The sequence below is a fragment of the Empidonax traillii genome, unplaced genomic scaffold (assembly GCF_003031625.1).
Source record: "Empidonax traillii isolate 1590-97213 ecotype Southwest subspecies unplaced genomic scaffold, ASM303162v1 scaffold793:size290412, whole genome shotgun sequence".
Lineage (NCBI taxonomy): Eukaryota > Metazoa > Chordata > Aves > Passeriformes > Tyrannidae > Empidonax > Empidonax traillii.
The window spans coordinates 209,271-222,547 of record NW_020955986.1 but is presented as its reverse complement, the minus strand read 5'-3'; the positions used below and the strand labels follow the sequence as shown (position 1 = coordinate 222,547).

Here is a 13,277-nt window from a genome sequence, read left to right as displayed (position 1 = left end):
GCAAAAAAAAATATATAGTTTGTTTGATCCCTTCATTTTGACCCTCTGTGCATTGAGAGCTTTCAGCATGAAAGCAGCAGATTTTTAAATGTTTCCTTGGCTTGTAGAACTGCAGAGAGACACCTAATATGATTTTCTGTAGCAGCTAGCATTTAACTCGGAAATCAGCAACAGTTAGACACTTAGGTTATTTCTCCATCTACACATACCAGCCTGGCTTCTTGCATACAAAATGTTATTTGGCCTCTGGGCATTTTTGATTTTCTCTTTTTTTAAGAAAGAGAAAGAAAGAAATGCTATGAATGAAGAGGTTTGCACATAAAGTATTGTAAATAGGGCAAGATTGCAGAACCCAAGGGAAAGATAAGCAACACAGTCAGTCCTGGGAAGTACTTCTTGAACCTGTTATGGAAATAATTGGCTGAGACCAGCATTTTATAATTAGCCCGATAGGTTTCATGATTGGGTTGTAGATATCTAGGCATTCTAAATGTTGTTATGTTTATCGGTGTGACTGATCTCAGCTGTTCATGTGTAACCCTGCAGTATTGTATTCAGAAGTCTGTGCAGCCAGCTAAAATAGGATTGGGACCAAGCTTTTTAAAACTCAGAGTAAGACTCTCTCCCATAAAGGCTGTATAGGCTAACTTCTCCAATGGCATTGTCCTAACGTGCTTGAGGTTGTTTGTTCACGAGGAACGGGGTTTTGTGATCTCCTCAGTCTTTCTCCAGCTTCATTTTCATCAAAAACTTCTGTTTCTCAGATTTAGTTGCTGATGTGATTCCAGCAGAGCCTCCTCCGTCTAACATACAAAAAATAAAGATTATCTTCCAGTTCTCAAATCTGTTACGAAGCACCGATTAACACAGATGAAACAGTCTGAGGGCTCCAAGGTCACAGATAATTAATATTCATAGTCTTTTCAAAGCTTGAAGTCTGATGTCAGTCATGAAAACCACGCAATGGGTCTAGATTTGCAGATTTCTTCAGCTGTGTGCTGCTTTTTTTGTGCTTGGGGGCTTATCATTTATGTCAAATCTACCCTTGGCATGTATTTCTGCAAGAATGGCTATATTAAGAAGCAGGACCAGCAAAAAAATTCCCTCAAAGTTATTTTACATTTTCTCTTTCTTTAGAGAACAGTGGTGAGTTTGAGATAAATACAACAAAATGCAAAGATGTGAGGTTTTGTTCATATTGGCAGAATTGGGAAATACGCTGCTCTTTTCCCGTGGCCTAAAAGTTACTGTTCTGCCCCTTTTAATGGCTTATTTCATGCTTTGCTCTTTGTGCAAACAGCATTCTGAGTCCAAAATGAGCACATCAAAGCACAGAGTAGTTGTACGTATGCCAAGTTATGAAAGAGACATAATGACTGGAAAATATTTCTCATTTATGGAGAAACTGAGATTTAACACCTTTCCCTCAAGCTTCCATTGAATAAGACTTTTTCCTTCGGTTAACATACGTGCATGCTGAGCACTCAAAATATAAGATATTAAACACTTTAAAAAAAAAATATTTAAAGTCTCCGTTTGTCTGAAAGGACACTGTTATAACTCTCTAGACCAAATAAGTTTGATGATACGCATTTTTATCTGCATGCTACAGGGTGTACCTGAAGCTCGTAGCCAGAAGAGCTGCTTTTAATCCATGCCAGTAATGAGCCGTTCTATCTGATCTGGGTACTCACCTTCCTCCCTCTTAACAGTCCTTTGAAAGACTGCAGATGGGCTTTGAGCTCCTGAAGCGTTGAAGCCCTGGGGTCCAGGATGACCGGTATTAGCGGATTTACAAAGATACTTTTTCACGTTTCTGTCTCTGATTTGAATTACTAACAATTGATTGAATACTGTAGTTCTCTTTTTCACCAAAAGTCAGTAAGTATTAAAAGACTGGTTGGGTAGATCAACTCTGAGGAAATATGTTTCTGAGTTCTGGGACTAAAATGCCTAGTTCTGGAGTTTGCATAGTCTCAGATCTTCATGTGGCTTACTGGTTCCTCTCCCCATCTTCATGGTGCATTTTCAAGAGGTCTAGAAAGTGGCTGTCATCTTTCCCACGCATCTCATTCTTTCTGTATTGTAACAAAATCACTTGCCTAATCATGCTGTGATACACTGTGGTTTTCCTCTGGTCTATATTTTGCCTGACATTTTCCATAGTATTTCCTCTAGCTAAGCAAGGTGTTTAACTGAAAGTCTGTTTCTGTGATAATTTCTCTATCATTGTCACCAAACCTGAAGCGTATCATTTTTGTGCTGTTTCATTGTTCACGTGGCTGTCATTTTCACGTTATGATCTGGGTGTCATTGTAATATCACTTAAGAAGTTCTACTTCTTAGAATAAAGCAGTTCTTAGCGTTTTCTCGTGAACTTCCCCTCACTGCTGCGAGTACTTCATCTGACAATGGCAACAAAAGTACCGTTGTTTCTCAGTTCCCAAATCATTGTGTTCATACTCTGCTGTCAGGTGGAAGTCCAGTCTCTCTTTTTCATGCCTTCTGAGTGGGCCAGAGTTTTCCTTCACAGCAGTCCTGCCCCGAGGAGTAGTGCAGTAAGATAATGTAATGCACCCTGTTTTTGAGAGACAGCGCTGTACTCATGGCACAGTCATCCCCACCAGACTTTTTGTCACCAGATCTCTTGCCTGTTCTTTTGTCTGACTTTCTCCAGCAATCCATGTCACATCATCTGCTTTGGAATTTTTGGTCATTGCGTGTTTGTAAATGTAGAACCAAAGCCAGAAATGTGAAAAGAAGCCCAGTCTCTGCATAAAAGGCCAAATGGCCTAGACAGAAAAAAATCATTCGCAGACATTCATTTGGAGATCTGAGGGATCTTTACTTGAAACATCTTTTTCTGTGTTTTCATAGTAAATTAGTGACAGCATGGGGTTTTGTAACAGTCAGACATTTGTGGACCTTGCTGTGACATTTATGCAGCCAGAGAGCAGTACCCTAGTGTTACAGTTATCTTAGAGGTATTTACAGCTTGCTGATCATACTTAGCATTCTATATCCATCTCAGAAAAGTCCTGTTGCGTTGCTTGTTTTTCTGTGTATGAAAATTACTACGTTTATTTACCAGAACCTTATTAGAAGGTTGAAGACCTATGAGTCAAGTGGTTTTATGCAGAACCCTGCTGAAGACCACAAAGACAGTGATATAGTCTAAACCAGCAGCCCAGGTCTCCAGAAGCTGTAGGCTGATTCCTGGCTGCAGTGTCCGAATGAACTCCATTAACTGAACGCTCATTTAGAACTGCTTTGGGGCGGGAGTTTCTTCCTTCAGTTCCCATAGTTAACCTTTCTCTCTGCCCTTCAATACCCTTCTTCATATTCCACTTTGTGCTGCCGAACAGAGTCAGACAGAAGACTTGCATGCTATTTCCACGTCGTGTTCTGCGGGCAGATGGAAGCCTGGTGTGCCCGCTCTCCGTGCAGACATGAACTTGCTTTCCCTGTGCTCCAAGCCAGCTGACGTGGTTACTGCAACACTGAGCTGAGAAAATATACACTGTCTCCCATCAGGGCTGGTTACTTCAGGCTTGGCACTGCCTCGATTGCTTTTATGTGCTGTGGCAGGCTTGGCACGTGGATAGAGCAAAGCTCCCTTTGCCGGCACGGCGCTGTGTGGGCGTAGCCACAGCCAAACTCTGAGCGGCCCCTTTATTTATTTGTGTCAGTGAGAAACCACGTAACCATCACTATGCATCTCTAGCATCCCAAAGAATGCAGGGTGTGCTTTTTCCCATCTTTTGTTACGACAAACCCAAGAAGAACCCAGAATATTGCAACCTCAGCTGTCCTTTCTCCCTAGAGAGCTCAATTGGTTTTCTTAGGAGCAGTGCCTTGTGCAATTGCCCTGATCAGACAAATTCCTGGTAAGTTGGAGACCTGTTTGACAGGAAGGTGAACGTCTCAAAGACCCTGATTTCCTAAAAGCTTTATGAAACTTGTGTCGGGCTACAGGATAGATCTGCAGAAGAGTGTCTTAGTGAGGCAGGTTGATGAGCTCAGCAGGGATCTGTTCTGTTCTCTCAGCTGGCCAGGCAGCATGAGGGAGCTGACAGTTCTTTCACGGGCACAGGCTGCGAACCAGCTATAACATCTTGCTCGGTAGCTTGTGGATGTGAGGGAGAGCTGTGAAAGCTCAGGGGAGGCAGAAGGGAGAAACTGGAGATAGTCCAAAGTGTGGGAAGTGCTAGCAGAGATGTGTAGGAGGAACTGTAGTTATTGCAGTGTGGTAATGTAGGGCCATCAGAGACAGATCTGTAGGAAACAAAGCTCCATTAATCCTACTACGCAGAAAATTACTTGTTTCAACTAACGTGTTTTTAAAGAAAGTGACAAATTGCCTCGTGACCTAATGGGTTGTATTCAGAAGCTGACCAGCTCACAGGATGGATTTAGGCACATTCCGTGGCTCTTTATAGAAGCAGTGGAGCAATGTAGTCACAGCATCTAAGCAGGAGGTCTGCAAACTGCCATTACTCCTCTCCACTGACTGAAAGTAGCTCTGGGGAATATGTGGTGTGAGTTACTCATTATTCTGTCTAATTTTTCAACTGCTGTGGCAGTCAGCCTACATATGGCCCAATACTCAGGGAGTCAGAAACGCTGAGTTTGGTTCTGGGCTCAAAAGGGACAGTTGTGTGGGTCTACATTTTGGGGGAGGAATAAATTTAGAAGACCAACTTTGCAGCCATCTTGGAAAGGCCTGTTTTTGCTAAACTCTGAAAAATCATCCTCTTAAAAATCAGATCAGATACAGCACCACCCCAGAGTGGGGCATCCAGCTATATCCAGTTGTTTTGAAAATTAGATGATTACCTCTTTGCCTCAGTTTCCATCTGAAGAGATTTCCTAGTGTGTAATCAACTTGAAATCCATTTGATGCACACTAATGCTCTGAACTGCTTTGAAATTCTCAGATGAAAGGCACCATAGAAAACCAAAGGATTTAACGTTGTGTTACACTATAAATTTTAATTACTAGCAATATCTTATTTTTAATACATTATGTTTCCATGAGAAGTTTTCAAGCACTGTTGTAAATCTTCTGGACAAGAGTCACATTAAAATAAATGTGCAGCTGAAATAATTTTATAAGACCTTTCCACTATGTGAAAGGGGTATGTTACTGAAATGTCTTCTTGCTGCTGTACTGTGGTCTCTCTCAATGCCTTCTGTACTTAAGTAAACTTTGATTTTCCTATTAATTTTGATGTATGACTATATCACATAGAGCCTACCTCAACATCTGGTTAATTATTTATTAAGAGTCAGGAGGAAGATTAAAGGCAAACCAAAACTGAAGGAGAAGAAAAACATTCTTTTTAACCGAACTTGTACAGCAACCCTTTTTTAAAAAAAAAAAAAAAAAAAGTTCTGCTTTATGTTTACCTTGTTCTTGACTTTCTGTCTCTTAGTAGAGAATTTTTTTCCAAGTTCTTTTAATGATCTGAATATCACTGTTATATAAGTTGAAAGAAGTGATGTGTCTCACAGCCTCTGCCCCTTTTTCCTTCTCTGAATTTCATCGTCTCACCAGCACTGCTTCCATAATTAGAGTTTGGTTTGAGGGAAAGGGAGGTGTTCTGTTTTGTTCTGTTTTTATGAAAGCTGTATTTATGGGGTTTTTTTTTCCCCCTGCTTGGGGCACTTAGTCTTTTGCAACATTGCAGATTAAGTTTGCCCAGAGATGGGAGGCTTCACATGAAAATCTGCGTAGTGTCTCCACCTCGCGTGTGGCAGAGGAGAAAAGGGTAAAATCCACGCTGTGCCTGAGCACGTGCAGGGAACCATAGGGATGGGCAGTGATTCTATGTGTGTTTGTAGTGGCAAAAAAACTCCCAGGGAGTGATGAATGTCCTCATATCTCCTGTTCCGGCCGCACTGGAATGGCAAGGCTGAGCTGTCACTATGAAGTATTGCTCAGTCATCATTGCCCCTCCTTATTTCTCACTACATTTTATTCAGACTTTGGTGAGGTAAAGAGAAGTCAACTCGAGCAGGTGCAGAAATTCCCAAGCTAACCTTTTTTTATTAGCAGCACCGTTCATACATCAAAAGAAAGTGCTTGCAGAGCAGTATTGTTTTCAGTAAATCACCCGTATTCATTTTGGGTATTTTTGAGTAGACAAAACATTTCTCTTCGTGTAGGCCTCTCCCTGGGATGTTTTGAAGGTTAAAAGTTTCATTTGACCGTTGAAAATGATTCTTCATTTCAGTATGTTACCTTAGTGTTACATTAAATATCAGAAAAAGGGAATATTAAAGATTTGAGCTGATCTGTATGTTTTTAAAGGGAGAAAGGCAACACTGAGTTTGTCAGTTTGCCTCAGCTTGAGACGTATTTTTCAAAATCTCAATAAACTTACGGAGAATGAGAAAAATCCTGACCTGACCACCCTCTGTGAGAAAAAATTCATTTAATAACAAGAACACAGAGCTGTGCATTCAGTATCTTGTGACTGATTGAAGGAAGCTTTTTCCACTGTGACTTATGTCTTCCATTCTGGAAAAGGACAGAGTGGAAACTGGAATTATTTAATTGTGTTGGCAAGAGTTGTAAAGGAAAAGTCAAAAATTTTCTTAGACCTGAGAACAAGAACGTGAAGGATCAGGCCTTCTATTCTGCATATTCCCAGGAGAGGATTGGAGCAGTCAGTTTGCAGTGGATTCAGTAATTTGCAAAACAATATCTAAGGCAGACTGTCAAGCAACTAATAGCATGTCTGAATATGAGCACACAGATTTCTGAGTTTACTCAATTGAGGAACCTCATCCTGAGAGACAGGGATCACTGGCTGAATCGCAGCACAGTGCAAACCCACCCAAGCGTGCAGCTTCTGGGCCAGGGAGGGTAAGTCCACGCAGCTCTACACTGCAGGTGACCTGTTTGCAGTTAGCTCAGTATCTGCATCGTGCTTCATCACGGGGTGTAAACATTCCTGGCTGTTTACCTGGGACTCTATGATGAGCAGTCTCTCTCATGCTTAAATACCCCAGACAGGCTGGAAAAGATTTTGACTGGAAATAAGCCCATTATTGTGGCTTCAGTGTTCATAGTAGGCCATCGAAGGAAAATGTGCAGTCAGTCAGCTTGTGCTTTTATGGCCCTCTCGCCTGGCAGATGACTAAATCTCTGGATTTTCCCCTGTAGCTTGACTTGTTTCAAAACGTGGCAAACACAGGTCATGCAGTGTACAAAACTTCAATAATTTATAGATTTGAAAATGCCCACCACCAACCTTTCCGAAATGTTTGACTGAGAAATCAAAGTCTCTTTGATGAAAATGCCCTATTGCTGGCTTGAAAAAAAAACAACCCATATGCATCAGAATAAATTGGTCCATAAGGAGCTGATCGACAAAATTACATATCATTTTATAGAAGATGAGAAAGTAAAAAATGTCAAACAGACTAAGCAACTAAAGTGGGCCAGGGACTCAGAGGAGTGTGATTCCAGTATTGTCTCCAGCACCTTTTTTCTTGATAAGAAACTTCAGATGAGTCATTTTACTTTTGTACTTAAGTTTTCTAATTTTTCAAATGATCTCTTCTGTAAGCTGTTTTGACATCTGCCAGTCAAAGATACAGTCAGGATATGACAATCACAAAATGTAAAGGGTTTGTAATCTTGTAGCCAATAGTCCATACCTCAGTCTGTATCTCCCCTGTAGCACTGGGCAGAACTGGAGGAGTGTTTGCCAAGAGTCTCCAGAGGCCAGTGTGTTTTATCCATTGTACCAGCAAGAAAAGCTAAAGCCTGCAGGCAGACTGGTTTCTGATGAAGGTTAGTCATGCTTGTGCTGCTGTGTTTTGGCAGGGCTTCTCCCAGAGGAGGATGATTGTACATTATGGGCTCTGAGGTTGATAGTTCCGCAAGCAGAGATGGCCACCTCAGCACTCGGCCACACTCCCCCCCCCTCCTTCTGCAAAACTCTGCATTCACAGAACTTCTTTGTTACTGGTAAAATGACACGTAGCACAGACTTCTTGTTCCAGAGAGAGACCATCTTCATTTTAGATAGCCAGGATATAAGGAAGATGGAAAGATCTCTTGAGTGAACGTGCAGCATAGCTAGGTTAGAGACAAGGAAAAGACTTGAAGGATCTGATTAGGTTAAATAAAGAAGCAATAAGGTTTTCATTATCTCTTTGGTTTTCAGTTGCTGGTAAATTAAGCTTCAGGAATGGTTTGAGGTTTAGTTGCTAGTTTAGGGTGCATGAGCTCCAGAGATTTAGAAGGACATGGACAGTTCACATTTCCATTGCATGTGAGTGATAGATCTTTTTCATGTGGTTACTCCTTAGTACTTGAGGAACAGAAATGTTGTGTTCCACTTGCCAAAAGATCCGGAAAATAAAAGTAGGGCAAGATCTTACTGAGGTGTCAATATTTACTTGCCTTTTGCAGGAAAAACTTTATGCACAAATTAGCAATAAACATAATAAGAAAGTACAGAGACTCCCCTTAAAAACTCAGTAACTGTCTGAAAACCCATAATGAATTTTGACTGTATGTTGGATAAGTGTTTCGATATTTAGAACATAACTCAGAGGGGGTGAAACCAAAACCCGTTTGAGCCAGTCATTACCATTCCTTCAAAAGATGTGGGGGGGGGTCTAGAGTAGGTTCTCAGGTGACGTGCGAGTGTTGTTAGATATCAGAGGAGTGGGATAAGTTCTCAGCACAACATTAGGTGATGCCATGCAGAGATGACCCAACAGTATGTCTTGGTCTCTCTGAGAATTCTTCATACTAGAGGTGAATACAAGAAAAGAAAACGAGCTAACAGTCGTCTTGTTACTTCTTGTATTGGAATTCTTCTCCGTAATTTAGGAATTATTCTACCTTTTCTTTTTAATGTGCTGAATCTTCACAGACTTCCATCTCGCAGCCTTTGTAAGAGCCATTCCTTTCATATTAATGACACATGAGCTCATCAGATTCCTGACCCGAAGAGGCATCCTGCCGGAATGCCACAGCGTCCACCTCCCAGCCTGCAGATACGCGGAGCAAACCTGCCACGAGGCCAAATGACACGGTGGCAGAGAGGCAACCTGCAAGGTTTGCAGATGCAAGTGAGATAGAACGGCGTTAGCTCTCCCAAACCCTCCTGACAGCAGAACGCCCCGTGTCATCGCATTGCTCCGCTCGAGCGTTCTGTCATCTGTGTGGGTAGGGGTTAAACACGCACTCCAAATTAAAGAAAGGCATTTGTTTACCAACGCTGATAGGAGCGTGGGTTTGATCCACTGCCAAGGTTTTGTAAAGGTGATCTGATGTACTCCTAGATTATTTCTCTGTAAATGTGGCTCACACAGGACATGCTGGTCATGTCCTGCACCGAGCCAGTACAAGGATACTGGTGCATATACCTAACACATGGCCAGTTTAGCTTAAAATTCATAGTGTGTGAGTCCAGGCAGAGTTGATGTAACCATCTGGTCAGCTTTCTTGCAAAAGACACATTCTTAGTTCTTTCTTGAATTAGGAAAAAAAAAAAAAAAATTCTTCATTTATAAAGTGTTAGTGCTGGTGATAACACCAAAATTCAGAAATCACAGAATCAGTACATTTTCCTCTTCATGTTTTGTCCCCCCTTCATATCACAAGATTGCGTATCAGAAACTTTTGGGCTATAAGAATGGATTCTTACTTCTTTTAACCAGCAGTTTCTGGCCTTCAGGTTGTTCGTGAGTGTCTTCATAACAATGGTGGGTTTAACTGTCCCTTTAAAACAAGCAACCTCTTGAATCTATGATGCCTGATTCCCTACAAATTTCTGTTTCATGACTGAATTCTCTGTTGTCTAATAAGATGCATGTTCAGAGTGAAGTCTTTCCTGTGACTGTGCCTTTCTAAATATTTCCTCTTGTTAGATTTTCTGGTATCTAATAATGATTGCGATTAGGTCCAGTCTCTCCTGCTGTGAAAGGACTAATAGGCTGTCCAGCTGTCGGGCATCCACCTGACAAATATCATTCTGCCTCAGGAGAGCTGCCAAGGACAGAAACCCTGTACTACAGTGAAGCCTCATTTGTTCAGTTTGTCTTTCAGGTGGCCAGAAGTTCATCTGCACAACATTCAAAAGCTTTAAAACTGGTGCAAGAGAAAGTGTAAATTTGCCTTACAGATGAAAGCAAGTTTTCACTAGTCTTATGAAAGGGAAGTGACATTTTCAAATTTGATGTGAACCGTGTTATATTTATCTCTCTTGAGCCCTTCTTTGAATATTTTTTCACAAGCTACTGCATCAAGAAGGGCACACTTAAATGCAGCTAATGTGTTTGAGTGAGATAAGGCTTGCAAGATTTTCAGTCTTTTTAATCCCATCAGGTGCTTCCTCTGTTTAGGATTTAAAAGTTTTCATACCATACCCAATTTAGCCCACAAGGTATGGTTCCCAAAGCATCCCCAATAGAATGATAAAACCTGTTCTTCCTCCTTACACATGGATTACCATGTTTTCAAGGTACATCACTATCCATCTCAATCCAAGCTAAAACTGTCGTGTAAAGTAGAGCTGCATTCATCCAACCGGTTAAGAGAGAGCCCTGTAACAAAGTGTCGTTATGGGTCCTGACTTGCTCTCTGGTCCTATGTGATAACAACTGGAGTAAATTAAATCTCCTGTAACCCAGCTGCAACTGCAGGAAAATTTGTTGCCCAGTCGCTGCTATGGAATATGGATTTGTCTCTCCCTCAGTACACAGATATGCAATAGGTATGCAGAGTAAGAGAGTCCCACTGAGGGGAATGAGCCTGTTACTTTGCAACAGGCTGTTTCAGGGGCACCTGAAGCCTCCAGAAGGAAAATGAGTTAGCTGGGTACTGTGGAAACTCCTGCAAATGGGTCAAAGAGTAGTGTTGTTAAAAGCCAGAAAGCAGGTGCACACAATGTGCTTTTTGAGTGGAAGAACGGTGTCAATAGGCAGTCAAACCAGAGCAGCTCTACTGCTCATTAATTCTGTCTCTCGTTCCACCATTTCCTGGTCATTAACTCCTTCCTGCATTTCCACTCTCTGCCGGAGCACATTACTCAGACTCAATCATTGTCTCCAAGAGGGAAGGGTGTTGAAAGAAAAGGCCAGAGCAAGACCTTGCATTCCCCAGCTCTCCCAAACTAGCTTTTCTGCTAGAAAGAAACCAAACAAGCATTTTACATTTCCTTGGAAAGATAAATGTAAGTCAGGTTTAAGGAAGGTATGTGCCCTCTAGCCAGGATTTACCTCTGCGCTGCTTATTCTGTCGAGAAAACTTGTTTTGTTCTGAAGGGACTGTCTCAGCCACCTCTACATCTCACCAATGCTCTAAATCCGTCAGGAAGAAATATAAACACAGGAGCCTGGTTTTGTTTTAACTGGCTTTTGTGAGGAGGGCAATTTGTTTCTTCTTGCTTTTTTGTCAGTTCCGATACATTTCAAGTGGGACTGTTATACTTGGCTGATTGTAGTGGCAGCACGATGGACTGTATTGTTGTTCTCTGAGAACGGCAGCAAACCTTTTAATAGGCATCCACTGACTTACCGTGGTCCGTGTTTCTCAGGTATCCGTTGGCTTGCCATGATCAGTGTTTCTCAGTGCACTGCTGGACCACAGCAGTGTGACCTCTGGTCCCAGGCCCTGTCCAACCTGGCCAGGGGGCCGGAGGACCTTGTCGTAGACTGCTCTTCAGATCACAGAGTCAAGCATAGCAAGTCTTTGCAGAGATACCAGAGCTTTGTGCAAGGGCAGAGGGGTCTGTGGGTTGGAGAGCTCACACACTTTGGACATGAAGCACTTGGTCTTCTGGGGTGATACGGAGCTGCCAGCAGCTTTTTTATCCATTGTATTGGTGGGCACCGGGAGTGGCAATGTCTTGTTAGTTACATCATCTCCCTTTATCTAGATCAGCTAGTACTGGACTTGTTTTCATACAGAGTATCACTGCAAGGGCTAGGACTGTGGAGCTATGGTCATACCCCCTGTTTGAGCAAGATCTGGTGTGTTCCTGAGGGCTGAAAGCGCAAGGCCAGACCGATGAACCACACTGCCCACATTGGCTTAGGCTGACCCAGCAGGCTCGGTCCTTTCACACAGAAATGCTACTCATGGCTTTTGGATGGTTTGGTGCCGTTCTGCCATCAGGCACTGACTCAAATTAAACTCACCATTAACGGCCACCCTGACATGTGCCCGTGGTTGTAAACACCTTGGTCTTGGTGCACTGCCCCTTCATGTCAGCTTTGCATGAATGCCCTCAGAGCCACGCTGAGGTACAGTGATATATCCAGCAAGGAGGAAAGGAACGCTGTTTACGCATTTGAGCAGTTTTTTTAGGAGGAGCAGCAGCGTTCCCAAATCTTTCTTGGCAGTTTACTTTCAGCTCTCCTTTATTCCAGATGGCTGCTGCCTGCCCCATCCTGCACAGCTGAGCACTGCAGGGAGGAACACCCCAGTGCTCGCAGTGTTTTCATCCAGTGTTGGCTTTCAGTGCACGGGGACGGATGGGGGCGAGGAACAAAACCGAAAAAGCCGACGTTGTTATTTAGGACAAGCGGACTCGATTATGGATCCTGAAGGTGCTATAAAACTGATGGATTATAGGCTCGGCATTTCTGGGATTTTTGAGCTGTCTGGCTTCCACTGTGCTTTCATTGTGTCAGCTCCCCCTCTTCCCCTTGCTTTTTTGCTGGAAACGTTGCACCAGAGCACAAGTGAAGTGAAGCAGGTCCTAACTAGATCCAACAGCTGCCTTTTGTTGCCGCTGTGGAAACAGCTGTAAGGGGATAATATAATCACTCCTCTGTTGCCAGTCAGCTGCATGTCATAAGCACCTTTCTTGGATGCAGGGGACCCGGAGGCAGCTCCTGTGGTGATGTAAATGCTAATTGGGCCCACAGCATGCTGTTTTGTGCCCCATTTGACATACTGAGCACTTGTTGTTCTGTCCCGTGAGCATAAAGTTGACTGAACGGATATTTTGTGTCACTTTTATTACAATGAGGCTCGTGTTTCATTCATATGCAGGAGAGGTCTTTGCGCTGGTTCCTGTAGTGGAAGGAATGGTTTCTTGGATTTTAGATCTGTTTCTCATCTTCTGTGCAATAAAACTTCGCTGTGATGTCAGTCAGCTCAGGCTTGGAGTACTCATATTTGACTTGTTAGATTTTTTTTTTTTTCTATTCCTTTTCTAAAAATAAACAAGTTTTGAATGGTTGTTGGGTATTGTTTTTACAAAAATCAAACTCACTTGACCTCACACCAATTCTTTATTTGT

At 42.5% G+C, this 13,277-nt stretch overlaps 1 protein-coding gene across 1 annotated transcript in view; it reads left to right on the top strand.

The window, feature by feature from the left end:
• The window catches only part of HECW1 (HECT, C2 and WW domain containing E3 ubiquitin protein ligase 1), a 94,813-nt gene that overhangs the window by 60,584 nt on the left and 20,952 nt on the right, over positions 1-13,277 (top strand). The window lies entirely within an intron of this gene.